The 17,161-nt window shown below is 41.9% G+C and overlaps 1 protein-coding gene across 9 annotated transcripts in view; it reads right to left on the bottom strand.

The window, feature by feature from the left end:
• The window catches only part of LOC106882469 (cytospin-A), a 121,119-nt gene that overhangs the window by 11,622 nt on the left and 92,336 nt on the right, over positions 1-17,161 (bottom strand). For all 9 annotated transcript variants that reach the window (XM_089346057.1, XM_089346061.1, XM_089346055.1 and 6 more), the window contains one exon: positions 1-17,161. This exon is cut by the window's left edge and continues 11,622 nt beyond it; it is cut by the window's right edge and continues 20,060 nt beyond it. The gene's annotated coding sequence lies outside the window, so the exon portion shown is untranslated.

Below are 17,161 nucleotides of genomic sequence, written 5' to 3'. Positions count from 1 at the left end.
TTGGGAAGAATAGAAAGATCTGATAACTGCGAATGGATCAGAGACCCCAGAAATATCACTGACGATGCATCTTAAAACTACAAGCTGCTATTGGGAAGAAAAGAGGGATCTGATAACTGTGAATGCATCAGAGACCCCAGAAATATCACTGACGATGCATCTTAAAACTACAAGCTGCTATTGGGAAGAATAGAGGGATCTGATAACTGTGAATGGATCAGAGACCCCAGAAATATCACTGACGATGCATCTTAAAACTACAAGCTGCTATTGGGAAGAAAAGAGGGATCTGATAACTGTGAATGCATCAGAGACCCCAGAGATATCACTGACGATGCATCTTAAAACTACAAGCTGCTATTGGGAAGAATAGAGGGATCTGATAACTGTGAATGCATCAGAGACCCCAGAGATATCACTGACGATGCATCTTAAAACTACAAGCTGCTATTGGGAAGAAAAGAGGGATCTGATAACTGTGAATGCATCAGAGATATCACTGACGATGCATCTTAAAACTACAAGCTGCTATTGGGAAGAATAGAGGGATGTGATAACTGTGAATGCATCAGAGACCCCAGAAATATCACTGACGATGCATCTTAAAACTACAAGCTGCTATTGGGAAGAATAGAGGGATCTGATAACTGTGAATGCATCAGAGACCCCAGAGATATCACTGACGATGCATCGTAAAGCTGCTATTGGGAAGAATAGAGGGATCTGATAACTGTGAATGCATCAGAGACCCCAGAAATATCACTGACGATGCATCGTAAAACTACAAGCTGCTATTGGGAAGAAAAAAGGGATCTGATAACTGTGAATGCATCAGAGACCCCAGAGATATCACTGACGATGCATCGTAAAACTACAAGCTGCTATTGGGAAGAATAGAGGGATCTGATAACTGTGAATGCATCAGAGACCCCAGAAATATCACTGACGATGCATCTTAAAACTACAAGCTGCTATTGGGAAGAAAAGAGGGATCTGATAACTGTGAATGCATCAGAGACCCCAGAGATATCACTGACGATGCATCTTAAAACTACAAGCTGCTATTGGGAAGAATAGAGGGATGTGATAACTGTGAATGCATCAGAGATATCACTGACGATGCATCTTAAAACTACAAGCTGCTATTGGGAAGAATAGAGGGATCTGATAACTGTGAATGCATCAGAGACCCCAGAGATATCACTGACGATGCATCGTAAAACTACAAGCTGCTATTGGGAAGAAAAGAGGGATCTGATAACTGTGAATGCATCAGAGACCCCAGAGATATCACTGACGATGCATCTTAAAACTACAAGCTGCTATTGGGAAGAAAAGAGGGATCTGATAACTGTGAATGCATCAGAGACCCCAGAGATATCACTGACGATGCATCTTAAAACTACAAGCTGCTATTGGGAAGAAAAGAGGGATCTGATAACTGTGAATGCATCAGAGACCCCAGAAATATCACTGACGATGCATCTTAAAACTACAAGCTGCTATTGGGAAGAATAGAGGGATCTGATAACTGTGAATGGATCAGAGACCCCAGAAATATCACTGACGATGCATCTTAAAACTACAAGCTGCTATTGGGAAGAAAAGAGGGATCTGATAACTGTGAATGGATCAGAGACCCCAGAAATATCACTGACGATGCATCTTAAAACTACAAGCTGCTATTGGGAAGAATAGAGGGATCTGATAACTGTGAATGCATCAGAGACCCCAGAAATATCACTGACGATGCATCTTAAAACTACAAGCTGCTATTGGGAAGAAAAGAGGGATCTGATAACTGTGAATGCATCAGAGACCCCAGAGATATCACTGACGATGCTGCTATTGGGAAGAATAGAGGGATCTGATAACTGCGAATGGATCAGAGACCCCAGAAATATCACTGACGATGCATCTTAAAACTACAAGCTGCTATTGGGAAGAAAAGAGGGATCTGATAACTGTGAATGCATCAGGGACCCCAGAAATATCACTGACGATGCTGCTATTGGGAAGAATAGAAAGATCTGATAACTGCGAATGGATCAGAGACCCCAGAAATATCACTGACGATGCATCTTAAAACTACAAGCTGCTATTGGGAAGAAAAGAGGGATCTGATAACTGTGAATGCATCAGAGACCCCAGAAATATCACTGACGATGCATCTTAAAACTACAAGCTGCTATTGGGAAGAATAGAGGGATCTGATAACTGTGAATGGATCAGAGACCCCAGAAATATCACTGACGATGCATCTTAAAACTACAAGCTGCTATTGGGAAGAAAAGAGGGATCTGATAACTGTGAATGCATCAGAGACCCCAGAGATATCACTGACGATGCATCTTAAAACTACAAGCTGCTATTGGGAAGAATAGAGGGATCTGATAACTGTGAATGCATCAGAGACCCCAGAGATATCACTAACGATGCATCTTAAAACTACAAGCTGCTATTGGGAAGAATAGAGGGATCTGATAACTGTGAATGCATCAGAGACCCCAGAGATATCACTGACGATGCATCTTAAAACTACAAGCTGCTATTGGGAAGAAAAGAGGGATCTGATAACTGTGAATGCATCAGAGACCCCAGAAATATCACTGGCGATGCATCTTAAAACTACAAGCTGCTATTGGGAAGAATAGAGGGATGTGATAACTGTGAATGCATCAGAGACCCCAGAGATATCACTGACGATGCATCGTAAAACTACAAGCTGCTATTGGGAAGAAAAGAGGGATCTGATAACTGTGAATGGATCAGAGATATCACTGACGATGCATCGTAAAACTACAAGCTGCTATTGGGAAGAAAAGAGGGATCTGATAACTGTGAATGCATCAGAGACCCCAGAAATATCACTGACGATGCATCTTAAAACTACAAGCTGCTATTGGGAAGAAAAGAGGGATCTGATAACTGTGAATGGATCAGAGACCCCAGAGATATCACTGACGATGCATCTTAAAACTACAAGCTGCTATTGGGAAGAATAGAGGGATGTGATAACTGTGAATGCATCAGAGACCCCAGAGATATCACTGACGATGCATCGTAAAACTACAAGCTGCTATTGGGAAGAAAAGAGGGATCTGATAAGAGTGAATGCATCAGAGATATCACTAACGATGCATCTTAAAACTACAAGCTGCTATTGGGAAGAATAGAGGGATCTGATAACTGTGAATGCATCAGAGACCCCAGAGATATCACTGACGATGCATCGTAAAGCTGCTATTGGGAAGAATAGAGGGATCTGATAACTGTGAATGCATCAGAGACCCCAGAAATATCACTGACGATGCATCGTAAAACTACAAGCTGCTATTGGGAAGAAAAAAGGGATCTGATAACTGTGAATGCATCAGAGACCCCAGAGATATCACTGACGATGCATCGTAAAACTACAAGCTGCTATTGGGAAGAATAGAGGGATCTGATAACTGTGAATGCATCAGAGACCCCAGAAATATCACTGACGATGCATCTTAAAACTACAAGCTGCTATTGGGAAGAAAAGAGGGATCTGATAACTGTGAATGCATCAGAGACCCCAGAGATATCACTGACGATGCATCTTAAAACTACAAGCTGCTATTGGGAAGAATAGAGGGATGTGATAACTGTGAATGCATCAGAGATATCACTGACGATGCATCTTAAAACTACAAGCTGCTATTGGGAAGAATAGAGGGATCTGATAACTGTGAATGCATCAGAGACCCCAGAGATATCACTGACGATGCATCGTAAAACTACAAGCTGCTATTGGGAAGAAAAGAGGGATCTGATAACTGTGAATGCATCAGAGACCCCAGAGATATCACTGACGATGCATCTTAAAACTACAAGCTGCTATTGGGAAGAAAAGAGGGATCTGATAACTGTGAATGCATCAGAGACCCCAGAGATATCACTGACGATGCATCTTAAAACTACAAGCTGCTATTGGGAAGAAAAGAGGGATCTGATAACTGTGAATGCATCAGAGACCCCAGAAATATCACTGACGATGCATCTTAAAACTACAAGCTGCTATTGGGAAGAATAGAGGGATCTGATAACTGTGAATGGATCAGAGACCCCAGAAATATCACTGACGATGCATCTTAAAACTACAAGCTGCTATTGGGAAGAAAAGAGGGATCTGATAACTGTGAATGGATCAGAGACCCCAGAAATATCACTGACGATGCATCTTAAAACTACAAGCTGCTATTGGGAAGAATAGAGGGATCTGATAACTGTGAATGCATCAGAGACCCCAGAAATATCACTGACGATGCATCTTAAAACTACAAGCTGCTATTGGGAAGAAAAGAGGGATCTGATAACTGTGAATGCATCAGAGACCCCAGAGATATCACTGACGATGCTGCTATTGGGAAGAATAGAGGGATCTGATAACTGCGAATGGATCAGAGACCCCAGAAATATCACTGACGATGCATCTTAAAACTACAAGCTGCTATTGGGAAGAAAAGAGGGATCTGATAACTGTGAATGCATCAGGGACCCCAGAAATATCACTGACGATGCTGCTATTGGGAAGAATAGAAAGATCTGATAACTGCGAATGGATCAGAGACCCCAGAAATATCACTGACGATGCATCTTAAAACTACAAGCTGCTATTGGGAAGAAAAGAGGGATCTGATAACTGTGAATGCATCAGAGACCCCAGAAATATCACTGACGATGCATCTTAAAACTACAAGCTGCTATTGGGAAGAATAGAGGGATCTGATAACTGTGAATGGATCAGAGACCCCAGAAATATCACTGACGATGCATCTTAAAACTACAAGCTGCTATTGGGAAGAAAAGAGGGATCTGATAACTGTGAATGCATCAGAGACCCCAGAGATATCACTGACGATGCATCTTAAAACTACAAGCTGCTATTGGGAAGAATAGAGGGATCTGATAACTGTGAATGCATCAGAGACCCCAGAGATATCACTAACGATGCATCTTAAAACTACAAGCTGCTATTGGGAAGAATAGAGGGATCTGATAACTGTGAATGCATCAGAGACCCCAGAGATATCACTGACGATGCATCTTAAAACTACAAGCTGCTATTGGTAAGAAAAGAGGGATCTGATAACTGTGAATGCATCAGAGACCCCAGAAATATCACTGGCGATGCATCTTAAAACTACAAGCTGCTATTGGGAAGAATAGAGGGATGTGATAACTGTGAATGCATCAGAGACCCCAGAGATATCACTGACGATGCATCGTAAAACTACAAGCTGCTATTGGGAAGAAAAGAGGGATCTGATAACTGTGAATGGATCAGAGATATCACTGACGATGCATCGTAAAACTACAAGCTGCTATTGGGAAGAAAAGAGGGATCTGATAACTGTGAATGCATCAGAGACCCCAGAAATATCACTGACGATGCATCTTAAAACTACAAGCTGCTATTGGGAAGAAAAGAGGGATCTGATAACTGTGAATGGATCAGAGACCCCAGAGATATCACTGACGATGCATCTTAAAACTACAAGCTGCTATTGGGAAGAATAGAGGGATGTGATAACTGTGAATGCATCAGAGACCCCAGAGATATCACTGACGATGCATCGTAAAACTACAAGCTGCTATTGGGAAGAAAAGAGGGATCTGATAAGAGTGAATGCATCAGAGATATCACTAACGATGCATCTTAAAACTACAAGCTGCTATTGGGAAGAATAGAGGGATCTGATAACTGTGAATGCATCAGAGACCCCAGAGATATCACTGACGATGCATCTTAAAACTACAAGCTGCTATTGGGAAGAATAGAGGGATCTGATAACTGTGAATGCATCAGAGACCCCAGAGATATCACTGACGATACATCGTAAAACTACAAGCTACTATTGGGAAGAATAGAGGGATCTGATAACTGTGAATGCATCAGAGACCCCAGAGATATCACTGACGATGCATCGTAAAACTACAAGCTGCTATTGGGAAGAAAAGAGGGATCTGATAACTGTGAATGCATCAGAGACCCCAGAGATATCACTGACGATGCATCTTAAAACTACAAGCTGCTATTGGGAAGAATAGAGGGATGTGATAACTGTGAATGCATCAGAGACCCCAGAGATATCACTGACGATGCATCGTAAAACTACAAGCTGCTATTGGGAAGAAAAGAGGGATCTGATAACTGTGAATGCATCAGAGATATCACTAACGATGCATCTTAAAACTACAAGCTGCTATTGGGAAGAATAGAGGGATGTGATAACTGTGAATGCATCAGAGACCCCAGAAATATCACTGACGATGCATCTTAAAACTACAAGCTGCTATTGGGAAGAAAAGAGGGATCTGATAACTGTGAATGCATCAGAGACCCCAGAGATATCACTGACGATGCATCTTAAAACTACAAGCTGCTATTGGGAAGAATAGAGGGATCTGATAACTGTGAATGCATCAGAGACCCCAGAGATATCACTGACGATGCATCGTAAAACTACAAGCTGCTATTGGGAAGAAAAGAGGGATCTGATAACTGTGAATGCATCAGAGACCCCAGAGATATCACTGACGATGCATCTTAAAACTACAAGCTGCTATTGGGAAGAATAGAGGGATCTGATAACTGTGAATGGATCAGAGACCCCAGAGATATCACTGACGATGCATCGTAAAACTACAAGCTGCTATTGGGAAGAAAAGAGGGATCTGATAACTGTGAATGCATCAGAGACCCCAGAGATATCACTAACGATGCATCTTAAAACTACAAGCTGCTATTGGGAAGAATAGAGGGATCTGATAACTGTGAATGCATCAGAGACCCCAGAGATATCACTGACGATGCATCTTAAAACTACAAGCTGCTATTGGTAAGAAAAGAGGGATCTGATAACTGTGAATGCATCAGAGACCCCAGAAATATCACTGGCGATGCATCTTAAAACTACAAGCTGCTATTGGGAAGAATAGAGGGATGTGATAACTGTGAATGCATCAGAGACCCCAGAGATATCACTGACGATGCATCGTAAAACTACAAGCTGCTATTGGGAAGAAAAGAGGGATCTGATAACTGTGAATGGATCAGAGATATCACTGACGATGCATCGTAAAACTACAAGCTGCTATTGGGAAGAAAAGAGGGATCTGATAACTGTGAATGCATCAGAGACCCCAGAAATATCACTGACGATGCATCTTAAAACTACAAGCTGCTATTGGGAAGAAAAGAGGGATCTGATAACTGTGAATGGATCAGAGACCCCAGAGATATCACTGACGATGCATCTTAAAACTACAAGCTGCTATTGGGAAGAATAGAGGGATGTGATAACTGTGAATGCATCAGAGACCCCAGAGATATCACTGACGATGCATCGTAAAACTACAAGCTGCTATTGGGAAGAAAAGAGGGATCTGATAAGAGTGAATGCATCAGAGATATCACTAACGATGCATCTTAAAACTACAAGCTGCTATTGGGAAGAATAGAGGGATCTGATAACTGTGAATGCATCAGAGACCCCAGAGATATCACTGACGATGCATCTTAAAACTACAAGCTGCTATTGGGAAGAATAGAGGGATCTGATAACTGTGAATGCATCAGAGACCCCAGAGATATCACTGACGATACATCGTAAAACTACAAGCTACTATTGGGAAGAATAGAGGGATCTGATAACTGTGAATGCATCAGAGACCCCAGAGATATCACTGACGATGCATCGTAAAACTACAAGCTGCTATTGGGAAGAAAAGAGGGATCTGATAACTGTGAATGCATCAGAGACCCCAGAGATATCACTGACGATGCATCTTAAAACTACAAGCTGCTATTGGGAAGAATAGAGGGATGTGATAACTGTGAATGCATCAGAGACCCCAGAGATATCACTGACGATGCATCGTAAAACTACAAGCTGCTATTGGGAAGAAAAGAGGGATCTGATAACTGTGAATGCATCAGAGATATCACTAACGATGCATCTTAAAACTACAAGCTGCTATTGGGAAGAATAGAGGGATGTGATAACTGTGAATGCATCAGAGACCCCAGAAATATCACTGACGATGCATCTTAAAACTACAAGCTGCTATTGGGAAGAAAAGAGGGATCTGATAACTGTGAATGCATCAGAGACCCCAGAGATATCACTGACGATGCATCTTAAAACTACAAGCTGCTATTGGGAAGAATAGAGGGATCTGATAACTGTGAATGCATCAGAGACCCCAGAGATATCACTGACGATGCATCGTAAAACTACAAGCTGCTATTGGGAAGAAAAGAGGGATCTGATAACTGTGAATGCATCAGAGACCCCAGAGATATCACTGACGATGCATCTTAAAACTACAAGCTGCTATTGGGAAGAATAGAGGGATCTGATAACTGTGAATGGATCAGAGACCCCAGAGATATCACTGACGATGCATCGTAAAACTACAAGCTGCTATTGGGAAGAAAAGAGGGATCTGATAACTGTGAATGCATCAGAGACCCCAGAGATATCACTGACGATGCATCGCAAAACTACAAGCTGCTATTGGGAAGAATAGAGGGATCTGATAACTGTGAATGCATCAGAGACCCCAGAAATATCACTGACGATGCATCTTAAAACTACAAGCTGCTATTGGGAAGAAAAGAGGGATCTGATAACTGTGAATGCATCAGAGACCCCAGAGATATCACTGACGATGCATCGTAAAACTACAAGCTGCTATTGGGAAGAAAAGAGGGATCTGATAACTGTGAATGGATCAGAGATATCACTGACGATGCATCGTAAAACTACAAGCTGCTATTGGGAAGAAAAGAGGGATTTGATAACTGTGAATGCATCAGAGACCCCAGAGATATCACTGACGATGCATCTTAAAACTACAAGCTGCAATTGGGAAGAAAAGAGGGATCTGATAACTGTGAATGCATCAGAGACCCCAGAGATATCACTGACGATGCATCGTAAAACTACAAGCTGCTATTGGGAAGAATAGAGGGATCTGATAACTGTGAATGCATCAGAGACCCCAGAAATATCACTGACGATGCATCTTAAAACTACAAGCTGCTATTGGGAAGAAAAGAGGGATCTGATAACTGTGAATGCATCAGAGACCCCAGAGATATCACTGACGATGCATCTTAAAACTACAAGCTGCTATTGGGAAGAAAAGAGGGATCTGATAACTGTGAATGGATCAGAGACCCCAGAAATATCACTGACGATGCATCTTAAAACTACAAGCTGCTATTTGGAAGAATAGAGGGATCTGATAACTGTGAATGGATCAGAGACCCCAGAAATATCACTGACGATGCATCTTAAAACTACAAGCTGCTATTGGGAAGAATAGAGGGATCTGATAACTGTGAATGGATCAGAGACCCCAGAAATATCACTGACGATGCATCTTAAAACTACAAGCTGCTATTGGGAAGAATAGAGGGATCTGATAACTGTGAATGCATCAGAGACCCCAGAGATATCACTGACGATGCATCTTAAAACTACAAGCTGCTATTGGGAAGAAAAGAGGGATCTGATAACTGTGAATGGATCAGAGACCCCAGAAATATCACTGACGATGCATCTTAAAACTACAAGCTGCTATTGGGAAGAAAAGAGGGATCTGATAACTGTGAATGCATCAGAGACCCCAGAGATATCACTGACGATGCTGCTATTGGGAAGAATAGAGGGATCTGATAACTGCGAATGGATCAGAGACCCCAGAAATATCACTGACGATGCATCTTAAAACTACAAGCTGCTATTGGGAAGAAAAGAGGGATCTGATAACTGTGAATGCATCAGGGACCCCAGAAATATCACTGACGATGCTGCTATTGGGAAGAATAGAAAGATCTGATAACTGCGAATGGATCAGAGACCCCAGAAATATCACTGACGATGCATCTTAAAACTACAAGCTGCTATTGGGAAGAAAAGAGGGATCTGATAACTGTGAATGCATCAGAGACCCCAGAAATATCACTGACGATGCATCTTAAAACTACAAGCTGCTATTGGGAAGAATAGAGGGATCTGATAACTGTGAATGGATCAGAGACCCCAGAAATATCACTGACGATGCATCTTAAAACTACAAGCTGCTATTGGGAAGAAAAGAGGGATCTGATAACTGTGAATGCATCAGAGACACCAGAGATATCACTGACGATGCATCTTAAAACTACAAGCTGCTATTGGGAAGAATAGAGGGATCTGATAACTGTGAATGCATCAGAGACCCCAGAGATATCACTAACGATGCATCTTAAAACTACAAGCTGCTATTGGGAAGAAAAGAGGGATCTGATAACTGTGAATGCATCAGAGACCCCAGAGATATCACTGACGATGCTGCTATTGGGAAGAATAGAGGGATCTGATAACTGCGAATGGATCAGAGACCCCAGAAATATCACTGACGATGCATCTTAAAACTACAAGCTGCTATTGGGAAGAAAAGAGGGATCTGATAACTGTGAATGCATCAGGGACCCCAGAAATATCACTGACGATGCTGCTATTGGGAAGAATAGAAAGATCTGATAACTGCGAATGGATCAGAGACCCCAGAAATATCACTGACGATGCATCTTAAAACTACAAGCTGCTATTGGGAAGAAAAGAGGGATCTGATAACTGTGAATGCATCAGAGACCCCAGAAATATCACTGACGATGCATCTTAAAACTACAAGCTGCTATTGGGAAGAATAGAGGGATGTGATAACTGTGAATGGATCAGAGACCCCAGAAATATCACTGACGATGCATCTTAAAACTACAAGCTGCTATTGGGAAGAAAAGAGGGATCTGATAACTGTGAATGCATCAGAGACACCAGAGATATCACTGACGATGCATCTTAAAACTACAAGCTGCTATTGGGAAGAATAGAGGGATCTGATAACTGTGAATGCATCAGAGACCCCAGAGATATCACTAACGATGCATCTTAAAACTACAAGCTGCTATTGGGAAGAAAAGAGGGATCTGATAACTGTGAATGGATCAGAGACCCCAGAAATATCACTGACGATGCATCTTAAAACTACAAGCTGCTATTGGGAAGAATAGAGGGATCTGATAACTGTGAATGCATCAGAGACCCCAGAGATATCACTGACGATGCATCTTAAAACTACAAGCTGCTATTGGGAAGAAAAGAGGGATCTGATAACTGTGAATGGATCAGAGACCCCAGAGATATCACTGACGATGCATCTTAAAACTACAAGCTGCTATTGGGAAGAATAGAGGGATGTGATAACTGTGAATGCATCAGAGATATCACTGACGATGCATCTTAAAACTACAAGCTGCTATTGGGAAGAATAGAGGGATCTGATAACTGTGAATGCATCAGAGACCCCAGAGATATCACTGACGATGCATCGTAAAACTACAAGCTGCTATTGGGAAGAAAAGAGGGATCTGATAACTGTGAATGCATCAGAGACCCCAGAGATATCACTGACGATGCATCTTAAAACTACAAGCTGCTATTGGGAAGAATAGAGGGATGTGATAACTGTGAATGCATCAGAGACCCCAGAGATATCACTGACGATGCATCGTAAAACTACAAGCTGCTATTGGGAAGAAAAGAGGGATCTGATAACTGTGAATGCATCAGAGATATCACTAACGATGCATCTTAAAACTACAAGCTGCTATTGGGAAGAATAGAGGGATGTGATAACTGTGAATGCATCAGAGACCCCAGAAATATCACTGACGATGCATCTTAAAACTACAAGCTGCTATTGGGAAGAAAAGAGGGATCTGATAACTGTGAATGCATCAGAGACCCCAGAGATATCACTGACGATGCATCTTAAAACTACAAGCTGCTATTGGGAAGAATAGAGGGATCTGATAACTGTGAATGCATCAGAGACCCCAGAGATATCACTGACGATGCATCGTAAAACTACAAGCTGCTATTGGGAAGAAAAGAGGGATCTGATAACTGTGAATGCATCAGAGACCCCAGAGATATCACTGACGATGCATCTTAAAACTACAAGCTGCTATTGGGAAGAATAGAGGGATCTGATAACTGTGAATGGATCAGAGACCCCAGAGATATCACTGACGATGCATCGTAAAACTACAAGCTGCTATTGGGAAGAAAAGAGGGATCTGATAACTGTGAATGCATCAGAGACCCCAGAGATATCACTGACGATGCATCGCAAAACTACAAGCTGCTATTGGGAAGAATAGAGGGATCTGATAACTGTGAATGCATCAGAGACCCCAGAAATATCACTGACGATGCATCTTAAAACTACAAGCTGCTATTGGGAAGAAAAGAGGGATCTGATAACTGTGAATGCATCAGAGACCCCAGAGATATCACTGACGATGCATCGTAAAACTACAAGCTGCTATTGGGAAGAAAAGAGGGATCTGATAACTGTGAATGGATCAGAGATATCACTGACGATGCATCGTAAAACTACAAGCTGCTATTGGGAAGAAAAGAGGGATTTGATAACTGTGAATGCATCAGAGACCCCAGAGATATCACTGACGATGCATCTTAAAACTACAAGCTGCTATTGGGAAGAATAGAGGGATCTGATAACTGTGAATGGATCAGAGACCCCAGAAATATCACTGACGATGCATCTTAAAACTACAAGCTGCTATTGGGAAGAAAAGAGGGATCTGATAACTGTGAATGCATCAGAGACCCCAGAGATATCACTGACGATGCATCTTAAAACTACAAGCTGCTATTGGGAAGAATAGAGGGATCTGATAACTGTGAATGCATCAGAGACCCCAGAGATATCACTAACGATGCATCTTAAAACTACAAGCTGCTATTGGGAAGAATAGAGGGATCTGATAACTGTGAATGCATCAGAGACCCCAGAGATATCACTGACGATGCATCTTAAAACTACAAGCTGCTATTGGGAAGAAAAGAGGGATCTGATAACTGTGAATGCATCAGAGACCCCAGAAATATCACTGGCGATGCATCTTAAAACTACAAGCTGCTATTGGGAAGAATAGAGGGATGTGATAACTGTGAATGCATCAGAGACCCCAGAGATATCACTGACGATGCATCGTAAAACTACAAGCTGCTATTGGGAAGAAAAGAGGGATCTGATAACTGTGAATGGATCAGAGATATCACTGACGATGCATCGTAAAACTACAAGCTGCTATTGGGAAGAAAAGAGGGATCTGATAACTGTGAATGCATCAGAGACCCCAGAAATATCACTGACGATGCATCTTAAAACTACAAGCTGCTATTGGGAAGAAAAGAGGGATCTGATAACTGTGAATGGATCAGAGACCCCAGAGATATCACTGACGATGCATCTTAAAACTACAAGCTGCTATTGGGAAGAATAGAGGGATGTGATAACTGTGAATGCATCAGAGACCCCAGAGATATCACTGACGATGCATCGTAAAACTACAAGCTGCTATTGGGAAGAAAAGAGGGATCTGATAAGAGTGAATGCATCAGAGATATCACTAACGATGCATCTTAAAACTACAAGCTGCTATTGGGAAGAATAGAGGGATCTGATAACTGTGAATGCATCAGAGACCCCAGAGATATCACTGACGATGCATCGTAAAGCTGCTATTGGGAAGAATAGAGGGATCTGATAACTGTGAATGCATCAGAGACCCCAGAAATATCACTGACGATGCATCGTAAAACTACAAGCTGCTATTGGGAAGAAAAAAGGGATCTGATAACTGTGAATGCATCAGAGACCCCAGAGATATCACTGACGATGCATCGTAAAACTACAAGCTGCTATTGGGAAGAATAGAGGGATCTGATAACTGTGAATGCATCAGAGACCCCAGAAATATCACTGACGATGCATCTTAAAACTACAAGCTGCTATTGGGAAGAAAAGAGGGATCTGATAACTGTGAATGCATCAGAGACCCCAGAGATATCACTGACGATGCATCTTAAAACTACAAGCTGCTATTGGGAAGAATAGAGGGATGTGATAACTGTGAATGCATCAGAGATATCACTGACGATGCATCTTAAAACTACAAGCTGCTATTGGGAAGAATAGAGGGATCTGATAACTGTGAATGCATCAGAGACCCCAGAGATATCACTGACGATGCATCGTAAAACTACAAGCTGCTATTGGGAAGAAAAGAGGGATCTGATAACTGTGAATGCATCAGAGACCCCAGAGATATCACTGACGATGCATCTTAAAACTACAAGCTGCTATTGGGAAGAAAAGAGGGATCTGATAACTGTGAATGCATCAGAGACCCCAGAGATATCACTGACGATGCATCTTAAAACTACAAGCTGCTATTGGGAAGAAAAGAGGGATCTGATAACTGTGAATGCATCAGAGACCCCAGAAATATCACTGACGATGCATCTTAAAACTACAAGCTGCTATTGGGAAGAATAGAGGGATCTGATAACTGTGAATGGATCAGAGACCCCAGAAATATCACTGACGATGCATCTTAAAACTACAAGCTGCTATTGGGAAGAAAAGAGGGATCTGATAACTGTGAATGGATCAGAGACCCCAGAAATATCACTGACGATGCATCTTAAAACTACAAGCTGCTATTGGGAAGAATAGAGGGATCTGATAACTGTGAATGCATCAGAGACCCCAGAAATATCACTGACGATGCATCTTAAAACTACAAGCTGCTATTGGGAAGAAAAGAGGGATCTGATAACTGTGAATGCATCAGAGACCCCAGAGATATCACTGACGATGCTGCTATTGGGAAGAATAGAGGGATCTGATAACTGCGAATGGATCAGAGACCCCAGAAATATCACTGACGATGCATCTTAAAACTACAAGCTGCTATTGGGAAGAAAAGAGGGATCTGATAACTGTGAATGCATCAGGGACCCCAGAAATATCACTGACGATGCTGCTATTGGGAAGAATAGAAAGATCTGATAACTGCGAATGGATCAGAGACCCCAGAAATATCACTGACGATGCATCTTAAAACTACAAGCTGCTATTGGGAAGAAAAGAGGGATCTGATAACTGTGAATGCATCAGAGACCCCAGAAATATCACTGACGATGCATCTTAAAACTACAAGCTGCTATTGGGAAGAATAGAGGGATCTGATAACTGTGAATGGATCAGAGACCCCAGAAATATCACTGACGATGCATCTTAAAACTACAAGCTGCTATTGGGAAGAAAAGAGGGATCTGATAACTGTGAATGCATCAGAGACCCCAGAGATATCACTGACGATGCATCTTAAAACTACAAGCTGCTATTGGGAAGAATAGAGGGATCTGATAACTGTGAATGCATCAGAGACCCCAGAGATATCACTAACGATGCATCTTAAAACTACAAGCTGCTATTGGGAAGAATAGAGGGATCTGATAACTGTGAATGCATCAGAGACCCCAGAGATATCACTGACGATGCATCTTAAAACTACAAGCTGCTATTGGGAAGAAAAGAGGGATCTGATAACTGTGAATGCATCAGAGACCCCAGAAATATCACTGGCGATGCATCTTAAAACTACAAGCTGCTATTGGGAAGAATAGAGGGATGTGATAACTGTGAATGCATCAGAGACCCCAGAGATATCACTGACGATGCATCGTAAAACTACAAGCTGCTATTGGGAAGAAAAGAGGGATCTGATAACTGTGAATGGATCAGAGATATCACTGACGATGCATCGTAAAACTACAAGCTGCTATTGGGAAGAAAAGAGGGATCTGATAACTGTGAATGCATCAGAGACCCCAGAAATATCACTGACGATGCATCTTAAAACTACAAGCTGCTATTGGGAAGAAAAGAGGGATCTGATAACTGTGAATGCATCAGAGACCCCAGAAATATCACTGACGATGCATCTTAAAACTACAAGCTGCTATTGGGAAGAAAAGAGGGATCTGATAACTGTGAATGGATCAGAGACCCCAGAGATATCACTGACGATGCATCTTAAAACTACAAGCTGCTATTGGGAAGAATAGAGGGATGTGATAACTGTGAATGCATCAGAGACCCCAGAGATATCACTGACGATGCATCGTAAAACTACAAGCTGCTATTGGGAAGAAAAGAGGGATCTGATAAGAGTGAATGCATCAGAGATATCACTAACGATGCATCTTAAAACTACAAGCTGCTATTGGGAAGAATAGAGGGATCTGATAACTGTGAATGCATCAGAGACCCCAGAGATATCACTGACGATGCATCTTAAAACTACAAGCTGCTATTGGGAAGAATAGAGGGATCTGATAACTGTGAATGCATCAGAGACCCCAGAGATATCACTGACGATGCATCGTAAAACTACAAGCTACTATTGGGAAGAATAGAGGGATCTGATAACTGTGAATGCATCAGAGACCCCAGAGATATCACTGACGATGCATCGTAAAACTACAAGCTGCTATTGGGAAGAAAAGAGGGATCTGATAACTGTGAATGCATCAGAGACCCCAGAGATATCACTGACGATGCATCTTAAAACTACAAGCTGCTATTGGGAAGAATAGAGGGATGTGATAACTGTGAATGCATCAGAGACCCCAGAGATATCACTGACGATGCATCGTAAAACTACAAGCTGCTATTGGGAAGAAAAGAGGGATCTGATAACTGTGAATGCATCAGAGATATCACTAACGATGCATCTTAAAACTACAAGCTGCTATTGGGAAGAATAGAGGGATGTGATAACTGTGAATGCATCAGAGACCCCAGAAATATCACTGACGATGCATCTTAAAACTACAAGCTGCTATTGGGAAGAAAAGAGGGATCTGATAACTGTGAATGCATCAGAGACCCCAGAGATATCACTGACGATGCATCTTAAAACTACAAGCTGCTATTGGGAAGAATAGAGGGATCTGATAACTGTGAATGCATCAGAGACCCCAGAGATATCACTGACGATGCATCGTAAAACTACAAGCTGCTATTGGGAAGAAAAGAGGGATCTGATAACTGTGAATGCATCAGAGACCCCAGAGATATCACTGACGATGCATCTTAAAACTACAAGCTGCTATTGGGAAGAATAGAGGGATCTGATAACTGTGAATGGATCAGAGACCCCAGAGATATCACTGACGATGCATCGTAAAACTAC

The sequence above is a fragment of the Octopus bimaculoides genome, chromosome 30 (genome assembly GCF_046866305.1).
Source record: "Octopus bimaculoides isolate indiv1 chromosome 30, ASM4686630v1, whole genome shotgun sequence".
In the NCBI taxonomy this organism is placed as follows: Eukaryota; Metazoa; Mollusca; class Cephalopoda; order Octopoda; family Octopodidae; genus Octopus; species Octopus bimaculoides.
This window is presented reverse-complemented; position numbering and strand designations above follow the sequence as displayed.